Source organism: Cupressus sempervirens, chromosome 9 (assembly GCF_028749045.1).
Source record: "Cupressus sempervirens isolate cs-2001-9-10 chromosome 9, ASM2874904v1, whole genome shotgun sequence".
Lineage (NCBI taxonomy): Eukaryota > Viridiplantae > Streptophyta > Pinopsida > Cupressales > Cupressaceae > Cupressus > Cupressus sempervirens.
In genome coordinates this window covers 803782071-803795685 of record NC_143126.1, presented here as the reverse complement: position 1 = coordinate 803795685, position 13615 = coordinate 803782071, and the positions used below count along the sequence as shown (strand labels likewise).

General features: G+C 35.3%; 1 pseudogene; it reads right to left on the bottom strand.

Annotated features, from left to right (window-relative positions):
- Positions 1–3825: 3825 nt before the first annotated feature.
- Positions 3826–5053, bottom strand: LOC149541141 (uncharacterized; annotated as a pseudogene).
- Positions 5054–13615: the final 8562 nt, after the last annotated feature.

Sequence of the window (13615 nt, the reverse complement as noted above, 5' to 3'; positions counted from 1 at the left end):
TACATGATTATGAGATGATTGTGGCTACCAAGAGTGTTGATTCTACATCTCACCTCTACAGATTTGATGGATTTGAGTCTTTTGATGACACAGGTTCATGTCTTGTTGCACATGAAAATTTAGTAAGTAGACTTTGGCATGAGCATTTTGGCCATGTCAATTACAAATATCTTCAGCAGATGAGCACATAGGCAGTTGTTCTTGGGCTTCCACAGATTTCCTGTATAGATGGTGTTTGTCAAGGTTGTGCTCTTGGCAAAAAACATAGGGATCTTTTTCCACATGGATGAGCCACTTGTGCTTTGGCACCACTGGAGTTGACTCTTAGTGACCTCATGTCATTTCCCACTCCTTCTTTTTTAGTTGCCAGATATGTGCTTACTTTCATTGATGACTTCTCCAGACTTGCATGGGTGTACCTTTTGAAGTACAAGTCTGATGTCTTTAATTCATTTTGAGTCTTCAAAACATTTTTTGAGAAGGTCCCTGGTCTTTCTATTTGGTAGATACACATAGATAATGGGGGGGAGTATGTGAACCAAGATTTCAGGGATTTTTACTCTAAACATGGTCTTTAGCATCAGTTTTTAGTGCCCTACACCCCTCAGCAAAATGGTGTGGCCGAGAGGAAGAACAAAACCCTTTAGGAGATGGCTAACTATATGATTTAGTCCAAGTCCATTGATTCATGTTTTTGGGCTAGGGTAGTCAATTGTGCCAACTACATTCAAAATTAGATGCCTCACAAGGCAGTTCAAAATATGACTCCTAAGGAGGCTTGGTCTCGTGTCAAGCCTGATGTTTCTTCATTCTGAGTTTTTGGTAGTGAAGTATGGGCATTTATACTAGATGCTTAGAGGAGAGCAATGGAGTAGAAGAGCTAACACCTCATTTTTTTTGGCTACTACAAGGATGTTAAGGCCTACAGGTTGTTTGATCTTGATTCCAAAGAGGTCCTATTTTGACGGGATGTCTAGTTAGCACCTTCCTGCAGTAGATACCCTGCATCCAGAGTCTACTTCACTTACCACCACTCCCTCATCCTTTCCAATTTCTTTTCTAGATGATTAGGATGATGATTATGTTGATCCCCATTTACCTCCACCATAGGATCCTCCCTAGATGCCTAAATGGGCTCGAGCTACAGTTGAGGCTATAAGATCACTAGCTGGTGACCCTACCACTTCCCGTCGCACCCGTTCATATACTGTAGGTTCTAGTCTTCTCATTCATGCTATTTGTGATGATCCTCAGGCTTTTGCAAAAGCAACAGGACATCCTTAGTGGTACAATGCAATGGAGGAGGAGTATTCTTGTTTGATGATGAATCATACTTGGGATCTTTCTTCTCTTCCTAAGGGAAGAAAGGTTGTGCGATGCAAGTTGTTGTATCATACTAAGTTTGTTGCTGATGGTTCCATTGATAAGCGCAAGGCCTATCTTTTTGTGAAGGGTTTCTCACAGGTTGAGGGTATTGATTACACTGAGACATTTTCCTCTGTCACCAAGATGAACTCTATTTTCCTTGTCTTATCCCTTGCAACTTCATAGGGATGGCCCCTTTTTCAAATGGATGTGAAGAGTGCATTCTTACATGGTGATCTTACTAAGGAGATTTACACGGAGCAGCCTTAGGGATTTTTGCAGGATACCACCTTCGTTTGCAAACTTCAATGCTCATTGTATGGTCTCAAATAGGCCCCTTGGGCTTGGTATGAGAAGATGGACTCTTTTTTTCTTTCTACAGGCTTCACCTGATGCCATTCTGATCCTACAGTCTACATTCAGCATCTTGAGGGTGAGGTTTTGATCCTTGTGCTATATGTTGATGATGTTCTTCTCACAGGTAGTTCATCCTCTATGATTAAGGATGTTCAAAGAGCATTGATGGCATAGTTTGAGATGACTGATCTTGGCCTACTACACTATTTTCTTGGTCTCCAAATTGTTTAATCCCCTGCTGGAATCTTTGTTTACTAGCAAAAGTATTCTCTTGACATGCTTTGATGCTTTGACATGCTTGATTGCAAAACTGCTCCTACACCTTTTCAGTCAGGTGTTACTTTGTCTACCTCTTGCACTTCACCTTCAGTGGATCCCACATTGTATCGGTAGTTGGTTGGCAGCTTGTTGTACTTGACACACACTCATCTTGATCTCTCCTTTGTAGTGGGTCTTGTCTCTTAGTTCTCACATGATCCTCATGAGATTCATTGGAAAGCTACCAAGCATATTTTAAGATATATTTAGGGCACCTTGATGTATGGCATTCATTACTTAGCAGGACATCCTCACATTGTTGGCTACACTAACTTGGATTGGGTTGGTGATGTTGATGATTGAAAGTCTACTTCTGGATTTACTTTCTATCTTGGCTCTGGTCTTATCACATGGTCATGCAAGAAGTAGAAGGCTCACACACTTTCATCTACAGAGGCTGAGTATCGAGCCATGGTGCTTGCTAGTCAAAACATTTTATGGCTTCAATAGTTGATGACTAAGTTTGGTTTTCCTCCTAATCGTCCTATTGTTCTGTGGTGCAATAATCAGAGTGCTATTCATATTTCCCACAACCTGGTGGAGCATCAACACACTAAAAACATTGAGCTTCATATGCATTTCATTTATCATTTGATCCAAGATGGTGTTATATCTTTGGAGTACATTTCCATTAATGCACAGCTTGCTAACATCTTCACCAAGTCATTTGCATCACCTCGCTATCTTCAGTTATGGTCTATGCTTGGGATTACGGAAGTTGTCCTTGGGGGGTCCTCTTGAGGCCTTCCTTCCTTCATGTTTTTTTCAGCATATTTGTTCTATCTCTTTTTGGAGAGGGGTTTTTCCCACTGGGTTTTCTCCTTTGTCTCCAGTTTATAGAGATTTTCTTGTATTGGGTACCTGATCAAGCCTTATTGTCGGGACCCATTTTCCTACTTTCATAGCTTTGCTAGGTTAGCTTCCTCCTAAGCTTCACTTAAGGGGGGGTGTTAGAGTAATTCATTTATTACTCTAGTTTCTTTAGCTCTCTTAGGTGCATATAATTAATATTTTATGTTAATTATATTGCACAAACCTAGCTTTCTTTCCTTTAGCGTTTTGTTCACCTTAAAAGGTTGAACTTTTGTATTTTGTTTCCATAACTTAGAATACATTTTTTTCTCTCATATTATTGAGAACTTCTAAGCTCTGATTTTTCATTTTTTGGCTTCTCTTCATTGCAAGATAATTGCATGCAGGTGTTCTTGAGGATCTATGAAGTTAGTTTTCTCAACTTCTACAATTTGTATTCTTATAATAATAATAAAGCGTAAAATAACTTATAAAATGTTATTTTAGCAAATATTATTTTACAATGTTTAAAAGAATAGAAAAACAAAAAGGTTTTGGAAACATTGAAACACAAACCTAGGGAAAGAATTAAACACAAACCTAAGGAAAACCACCCCCTCATGACATCAAATACTGAACATACAAAAAAAAAAACCCACCAAAGGCAGGCAGATTTCAAAAATTATGAAAAATGAAACAGGGCATGATAAATCCCTTTGCAACCCTAAAACAATTTCATTTTTCACATTTCCATATTAGAAGTCTCGAGAGGTTGAGAGGAAAAAACAAAGGTTCCATGATGATTTTGCTGGTTCTTTAAGCGCCACCATGCATACTCACTGATTTTTTAGGATAAAGAGCAACAAAACTTCGAAGCCACCATTTGAATATGGTAGAAAGGTATATTGAAGCATTTGATATTTTTTTGTTTCTTCTATAGCGAAGGTAAGGTTTAATGATTTCTTTTTGCTTCCATTGTTATGTCGAGATTTTTTATTCATTGTTGATGGCACCATTGAAACATATTGTTGTAAATATGAAGCTTATATTTGAAGTATTTGTCATTTTTTTTCTTCGGGGTTCTATGTTGGCAGCCATTAAATTATTTTTTGAAGCTTGTTGGTCTTCAAACTTGGGTTGAATGGGAAGAATACCTAGAAAATCCTTAGAGATGTATCTAATAAGTTCTTTTCCAATATCCCATCCATTGTCAATTTTAAGGATGCCACCAACTATGACAAGTGGAAAAGGCTAACTTCCATCTTTCCCACCAAATTTAGTCTCTGAACAATAGCTCTTATACTTTCAGCAAGCTCCTAGATGGCTTTAAGACAAAACTTTTTTGCGACTTCATCCCCTACCGTAGTACAAGCCTTTACCACTAAAACAAGTGCAGCTATACAAGCCCAAGAAGGATCTAAATGAGTCCATCCAATCACTTCATCAGGGGTGGATAAATTTAGCTTTTGTAGAATTGCAAGACTGAGTGATGTAGGTTGTCCATGACCATCATGTGCCCTTACCACTGTACTTAGAGCTTGAGCAAAAATTCCATAACCACTGCCCCAATCACGCAAAATTGAACCTACAACAGCTGTTGTAGCTTCCCTACCATCTTTAGTAAATCCATATGCTATTGATCTAGTTTTGAAATGAGAACACAACCATAAAGCTTGCCTGATGTTCCACTTGCCAAAGTTGCAACAGCATCATTGTGGACATATAATTGCACTTTACCTAAGCCATTAGCACATTCGATACTGGTTGCTTACATGATTGACACCAGAAATAGCCACACAAACTGCTCTAATAGCTAAGTGGGTACAACCAACCTTCTAAAGAGTATTACAGCATCTTATTAGAAATGTTATGTTTTCTCTTTTGCCTTGTATAAGATTGACTTGTATATCATGCTGATTTCATCTTTTAAGATCTCTTATTTCTTAATGCTAAGACTTTTAGTTCATGCACCCCAAAATGATATTTCATTAATTTTTTTAATATACAATCAAAAATATTATGTCCATGCGCTCTACTGGTTAACCCATTGTTTTGAATGACCTATATATGCTTTCAAACTGTGACCTCTAAAAAGTGCTCATAATTACCAAAATCCAAATCCACCTGCATTTTTGGTTAATGCATTTTGTGATACACCTGATATTGGTTCTGTAGGTGCACTTGGACCTAGATATCTTCCATCTTGGGCAACAGGTATCATCATCATATATTTTTGTTTGATTAGGGATTCAAAAGCATTGTTCTCCCTGCGTATACTTGCTTCAAACTTTTGCTCTTCAGTGGAATTTTCATAAAATAGGAAATACACTTTCAATGGTTTTCCAAGATTCTCTACCTTGTAGGCTTACTTTTTCTGGACTTGAACATTCAAATAATATGAACTTTGGATCGGTTTGATGATCATAACATTTGAAAGTTTGCATATTTTTCATGGTTGACCCTACTATACCCAAGGTAAAAAAATTCTTTCGCAGTTGCTACATCTGTGGCATTGAAACCAGGCACTTAATAATACTTGATCTCCTCCTTTACTCATAATTAAAGTTCCATTTTCCACATTAAGCCTTCCTATAGGAAGTTATGCAAACTCTTCATCATATTTTGGAGCAACTGATTGAGTACTAAACTATCCCATTTTGTGATATTTGACAGAATATTTCATGAGGTTCGAGCACAGACTCATGACACTCATAAACTGCCCTTCTGTGATTTGCACCTATTCCTTATGAGATCAATATGCTTACTCTTTATTATAATGAAAGGTTTCATATCAGAATTAATATGTCCCTTTAACATTACATTTTTTCTTTTTATTGTTTTAGCACTTAGAATACACTTTGTTATTTTTTATATGTATTCAGAATAGGAAAAATATTGCATGTGTGGGTACATAGTTGTAGGTAATCAGTCATTTCTTAGATCTTTCATGATCTAACCCCACTTTTTCCCATGCAAGAGAATGAAGACCCGGAGCTGTTAGATCAAGAGCTAGACTAGGAGTAGCATCGAAGATCATATAACCAGTCAAACACTAAAAAGGTAATGACTGGTTACCTCTAACTCTACCTTCTTGTGTTATGCTTTTCTTATTCTCAATATGTACAAAAGGCAGTACTTAGACTCACAGCTTGTGTGAGATTTTTTATTTTCAGCATTTTCCATTCATTCCATACTTTGTAAAACTTAAAATTGTACATACCAGTTGATGATTTATACAATGAACATTGTACTTCATTTTGCTCATGATTTCTATATGATTGCAAAATTATGAAATGTTAATGAAAATGAATGATCTAGATGTTTTGTTTAGCAATGTTACTATTTAAGGTAAAATTCCAGCATGTGTAGAATTTTAGTAACATTTTTGGTGACTTCTATTATATGTCTACTTGCTAGACATTTGACCAATTTTCTTTATTCATTGGGTATTGATTCTAAAATTATGTTTCCCTAGCACCTAGACTTGACACAAAGCGACTTCTAAATTTGTTGGTTTAGTTTTGAATGCATGCACATGAGTTTAATAAGACTCTTATTATACACTAGTACATTTTACCCTATTTTTGACCAAAATTTTTGACCATCTATTAAAATGGTTTAGATTGGTTGCACTATGCAAGGAAAAATATGTTTGTTTTAAAATCCATGCCTGTGTTGGTCAAAATTTTGACCAACACAGGCTTCATATTGTTTTGAAAATGAAAAAGGTCGATGCCCTATTTCATTGTCAATGTGGTTATTTGATGTTTTATTGTTGGGGTTTCAAGGTTTAGAGAATAACATTGTGATTGTCTCCCTCGTAAGATCCAACAATGATAGAAATATTGGATATCTAGCTAAGCAAAATAGGCTGTGCATTTCTGTATCGCAAGCAAGAGGAGCACTATATTTCTGTGGCAATCACAACTTGTTAGATTTCAAAGAATGGGATTGTTTCAGCGAGGAAATATATTTTTGTTATCCAAGACATCCTTGCGACCCTCCTTTTGTTCTGTGCATTAAAGATGCATCTTCTTTCAATCCTCTATTTTGCACATGGCCTTGTAGGGCTCTTATCCAATGCGGTCACCTATGTGAAAGCACTTGTCATGATGGTAAGCATTCGCTCTATGTCGAACAAGTTCTTTTTCACTTCAAAGATTGTGGTCATGAAGCAACAAAGAATTTTTCACAAGATGAGGAAACAAAGCTCTTTTTGGAGGAAACAAGTTACACATTTGATAAGTGTGGATCTTCATCAAATCTTTGGTTTCTCTTGCTGGTCCCTGGAAGCAAAATCTAGGTAAGTAGTTTGGATCTTCTTTTATTTTTTAGGCCAAGACCAAAGATATATGGTAGGATGGAAGATAGTACCTAAATATCTAATGTCAAATGTCCCTTCAAATCAAAGAACTCATTAAAATTATTGCATGCGCTTGAATTGCAGTAAATCTTCTCTTAATGCATTAAGTGTAGCTGGTAAATGCTTTTATCTACTATATTGTAGATCACTGCCTTATGTGTCAACAAATAGAATCAATACCATGAGGAAAAATACAAAACTTGTAGCAGACCCCTCAAAGTAAAGTACCCAAAGGAGATACCATTGAAAAGAATTTGAAAAATTCATGGTAATTTCCTATAAATTTTGCCCATCTTTTCTCATGTATATACATAGACATAGGAAAAGAATCATTCTCTATACAGCAAGCTTTGATCTTTTGATCTGATATATTGACTTTAAGATTGCAACTCGTTATCTTCTTTTCATATTATCTAAATTGAACTGTGTCTCCCAGCAAACATCCAAAAATTTATCCCAAATTTTTAATTATATTTGCTACAACCCATGTGAAAAAAATGAAATTGTAGATGGGCTACTCAGATCCAACACTCTATGCAGCCATTTTAGAACAAGAAGCATTTTCATATCTTCATTCTATCTTCTGTTGTGCTGCATTTAAGGAAGCCTTGCATATGATAAATTTTCTTGTGAAAAAGATCCACAAATGGTTGTGTAGGTGTGTCTATGACATCAGCAACACAAAACAAAACTCAAGGATAGCTCTTCAAAGAGCAGAGGTAGCTACTCACTATACAGAAGCATTTTCCAAATGTTTTTAATTTTATCAGCATATCCCTGCATCCCCTCTATGTAACTACTAATATTGAAAATAGATAAGAAAGACTTAGAATCAATTAAAAAACAACACACGATAATCTAATCAACTACATAAGAACTTCATTCAAATCAGGTCAAGTGACTTACACAAAGATTCTACATGATTTTCTATTGTTCAGAATGTCGATGGGAAAAAATGATCATAGGTTGTTAGTTGAATATTATGACCCAACCAAAGAAGAACTATTTTTATAATGAAATGAACCAAGACTGCTTTCCTGCAACTGCCACTCCAATCCATAATTGCCTATGCATAAATAGGTAGCATTAATAAAATGTATAATATATGTTCAAAATAGTGATTGATAAGATACAATCCATAAGTAGGAGGTATTTTTCCACAGCAAGTCAAATTGTGATATTGCTATCAAGGTTTAATTGTGTGATTTTTGAGTCAAAGTCATTAACCCATATTTCATAACTAGAAATAGTATGCAAAAAATGATCTTCATTATTCTCTTCAAATCTGAAACTTTCAACAATAGGAGAAAAGGAAAGCATGGGTAAATCCTCATTTTCTATTTCACTTACCATTTCTTTGTCACCCCCAAAAGTGTCTCTATTCATTAAAATTTGTGCCTCTGGAAGTTGGGGTATTTCTTGTTCTCTAAGAACCAAGAAATTCACTGGTATTGGTTCTTCTTTTACTGATTTTTCTCCAGGTAAACTTGTTGAAACATACTTCCCTTTTCTTCGGTCTTCAACATTAAAATATCCTTGGATCACACACTTTAACAGTAAAGTGGATTGATGATCTTCTGAGGGATTTAATCCTTTTCTTTCAGCTTCAGCAATACTTTGTTTAAATGCAGTCCAAAGGAATTGTAGGTTAGGATCACTCTCAGCATTTATTTCTTCAAATGTGGGTTTCCTTTTGATTTTATTTCTTGGTTGGACTTCTTGCTCACCCAAGATTGAAAAATTATAAGAAACAAAATCAGGTGAGACTTCTGACACCACTTCATCATCCACCTTTAATTCACTTCTTATCAACAACACCCTTTGCTCATGGTGCTATAATAACTCTTCTAGCTCTTTCATTTTATGATAACTGGCACAGACACCTTTCCATAACACAACTGGTGCATGATCTTCTTTGATACTCAAGTTCATTTTTCTTCCATGGCTAATGCTTTCTCTAAAAGTATCAAAAAGATTATGCAATACTAGATCATGCGTTTGATGAAGTTCAATCAAAGAAGGATCTGGCCTTCTTCCTTTCACAACTTTAATGGGCATGGTCTTTTAATAACAGAGTCACCAATCTCTTGCAAGTAGACATAATAATAAAAACTAAGGAAGTAAAACTTCAGCACTAATCTTCTTTTCCGCTTCCCCAGCAGAGTCGCCAAAAATCTATTGGTAAACATATTGTTCTTTCCAATGCAACTCTTAAATGCCTAAACCTATGAGAAAAAATTTGATACCAACAGTTGGATAATCTATCATGAGGTTGATAGATTTCCTCTGAATTGAAAGGTACAGCTCCCTTATCAATGATATTCAATGAATTTGTTTGTTCCTAAACTAATTGGGTACGTTCTTAACCTGAGAACAAAATAGGGAAAACCAAGCCAGTCCCAGACGGAACTAACTCAGGTAGATTTTAACTCCTAAATCTAGCCAATGCCAAGAACCCACAATTCCTATGACTTCTTGATACCGATAATGCAATATGAATGTTGTAAATATAAATACAATGAAACTGGAATGAAAAGAAGATTGAATGTCTGAATCTTTGCAATAGCAACAGTTGAAAATACTCTGACTTACAACCCATTCGCCATTTGACTCAAGATGTAAGAAAGTGTTCAAAATTGAATATGACCATGCTCTGATTGCTTATAATCAGAAAAAGTGATAACCAAATACTCTAATTCAGAATAAAACCTCTTTGTATTGAACACCACAAATAAAAATACTCTGACTTTATTTGCTCACAATTCCTTTGCCAAATCCATTACAAAAATCCAAATACAAAATCCCTTAAACATAGGAAATGAAATGCATGAAAATAAACTACTGTCTCCCCTCTACTCCAGCAATACCTACTCTTGCAGAAAAGAAGAACCCTTGCAAATGAAAAGGTTTTACAATAAATACATTCTCCAACAACTGTTTGGTTTCCTCCTGTAACTTTTTAGTTCTTGTCTCTTTGACTTCTCATCCTTTCCTTTTGAAAATTGATATTCTTATTAACTTTTAAAGTTAATAATGATAGATATTAACATATTTAAATTATATTTTAACAATTGATATTTAAATATGACAATATCAAACTCTTTCCTTTGTTGAGCGGACAGCAAAATAAATACTATTGCCAAGTAAAAATGAGTCATTTTTTGTGGGACATATCTTTTTATTCCACTGTTGGATCAAGCTCATATCTGGATATGTTCTTTCAAACTTAGTTATCTTCATCTTGATTGGAGCGATCAGAAAAATAATCAATGAGTCAAAAGATATGAACTTTTGAATTTTGCTCTATATTACTGCTACAAAATCAGAATTAATAAAATAAAGTTTCTAGCCATTCTTCTTTCAATGCTCTATAATCCATGTCTTCAATCTGCAAAAATGTTATCTTGCATGCTTACAATGTTAATTCTCTGCTAAAATTTGGGAGAAATTCTCTGGAATACTTATAGTGGAAATCTAATTTTGGTCTTCTCCCTTTTGTGGAAAATTGAACTTTGACTATGAAAGGCACAGTGAAAAATGAATTTTCCATTTCCATGTAGTGGGCACAATTTTGATGTGGATTGATTCACAAATTATTTTTCTGGAGTAATCTTAATGCTAGACCCCATATACCTTCATTATGGATTGATATTTTCCTTTTCTCTCTTCATGTGGAAAACTGAACTTTGACTGCGAAAGGTGTAGTGGAAAATGAGTTTTCCACTACGCTTCTCCCTTTTGTGGAAAATGAAACATTTGCTTCTCCAATGGAAAATCTGAAAATGACTACGAAAGGCGCAGCAGAAAATGAGTTTTCCACTCTGCTTTTTCCCTTTGGTGGAAAATCCCAAGTTGACTACTCCATTGTGGAAAATTAGAAAATGACTACGAAAGTCACAGTAGAAAATGAATTTTCCACTACGGTTCATTTTTCCTTTGGTGGAAAATCCCAAGTTGACTACTCCATTGCAAATAATTAGAAAAGTGCTTCTCCATGGTGGAAAAATGAACTTTGACTTCTATTTGCTTCTACATTTGTATATCTGGACCCAGAAATAATTCAATCCTTCATAGAAACTTTTTTAAGCATACTAGGAACAATTTTTTGGGAAATTCTTTATGGGAGGAAACTTTAAAAGTTTTTTAAATGGTGTACTGAAAGTGCACCTACATGATTTAAGTACAACATAATACTAATCAATAGCATTGTCCTAGTAATGATGTAATAAATACCTATAATATGGATTCTTTAGAACATTATATAGATTTTTCTAATATAGCTACACAGAAAAAGTTTTAACTAAAAAAGAGATAGAGTTCACTCTTATGTGCAACTCCTCTTTCAGCCTGAGGGTTGGCTGTGACAAATCATCTAGTACCATTTTGAAAGCAATTGAAATTTTAAATGACAAAGAAAAGTCCACAACAATTGAAGTTTAAATGGGATATCTTTACTGCATGGGTTTAAGAACACTTTTTAGTTTAGAGAGAAGCTTGTGCATTTTTAGCTAAATCTCTTATGATATTTTTTGTCTGGCATTTCAAAGTGGAAACTCGTAGATCACTTTCTTTATTTTGTAGGTACTTGATGCAACAAGCGATGAACCTTAGGCTCCACATGGGACGGTTATGGCTGAGATTGCTCAGGCTACAAGAAATTTGTAAGACAATCTTTAGGGTTTTGCATCAGAGCTCTCACACAAATTTACATTTCTTTTTGGCAGTCATCCAACAAATAATGGATAAAGCAATTTGTATTTGTTGAAGCAATGAAAGACAATTGGTTATGGGTGTTCTTTGGAAAAGGGTTAGTGACACCAGTAGAAACTGGCATCATGTTTATAAGGTAGATTGTTCTGATCCTTCTTTGGCAGTTAGTGATTTCAAGCTACATATACTTGGTTCATGCCAAAAGTCAACAACACTATATGACTTGCCTGAGCTGACATTTGTAATTTTTAAAAACATGTTTTTTTTTGCAATGGAAGTGTTCCTTTTTTTATCTTTTGTCAAAACTACAAAATTGATTTTGTTCTCAGCTTATGGCACCTTTGGAGTTGTAAAACATTCTTTTAAGAAACTCATCTTTTGTCATTTCAAGGCATTGACTATTCTAGAATATCTTGTGGCAAATGGATTTGAATGTGTCATTGATGAACTATTGGAACACACTTTACAAATTTCAGTATAAGACATCCCAAGACTATCTTTTTGTTGGCTAGGAAACTTACGACAATGGTTAGGATCAGGGAATCAATGTGATCAACACTAGTACATTTTTTAAATACAAGCCCGTGTTGGTCAAAATTTCAACCAACACGGGCTTACACTGTGTCAAAATAAATAAAAACTCTATTTGTCATCCTAATTTCATTGTTGCTACCCTAATTTCTCATTTATTGTTACGCAGAAGATAGCTTGTGCGGCTTAATCATTTCTTACAGTGCATTTTGTGGCCAGGAGTACGTGCCAAAAGGGTTTTACAGCTTCAGCGCCAACAGGGTTTGATAGCTTGGGTTCTTTGGTGCTTGATTGTAGTAGAGGAGAGCTCATGAATGCTTCAAATTAGTTGACAAATTAGTTGACATTGAAAGAGATTTCAGAAGCAAAGGCTCTTGCAACATCAAAGAGTCATAGTGAAGCTGAAAGAAGGTGACATGAAGGAATTAATTCACACCTGGCAATGTTGAAGAGCTAAACCACACTAACACAAGCTACATCATTTAAGGTAAGCTTGGGTTGGTTTTAAAGTCTCCACGTTTCTATCATTTGTATGGTTTCATGGTTGGATCATCTACCTTCAAAAACTAGCACTAATCACACAACAACTACAACATAATTTCTTAGTAGGAAAGGCCGCTAATGTGGGACCAGTTATGTGCTAGTGTCTCAGGGACCTGCCACTACTTGTTGTCAATGCAAGATACATGCTAGAAGCAACAACTTCTCATTCAAATGAAACAAAATTGCAACTAACATCATTTTCTTCTTGCATATTTTGCTAGGCCATGTGTTAGAAGACATTCAACAATCATTTCCACAAACTTTCTTTTGATGGTAGATAAATGTAAAATGGAAATAACATCTAGCAGTGTATATCTGTCAAAGCAACCATTTCACTAACCTAGGCTTGATGACAAAAAAAGGAGTGGCTTATTCTATGTGTCATCATATACAAGAGTCTGGCAGTGCAATGGTTGTGTCATTTAATTACATTTTAATATTCTAGATTTTGAAATTATATGTGGTAAACCAAGATCAATGAGGTCGTTCCCAATGGATCAAGGGTTGACTTGTTGGTCTAAATATTTGTTTAGAATAAATCCATCTTGCTTAACTACCAATCATGGAAAGCCATGCAAATGCATGATAGGTTTGTGAGTCAATATTCATGATTACAAGGCCAATTCTTCACCTGTT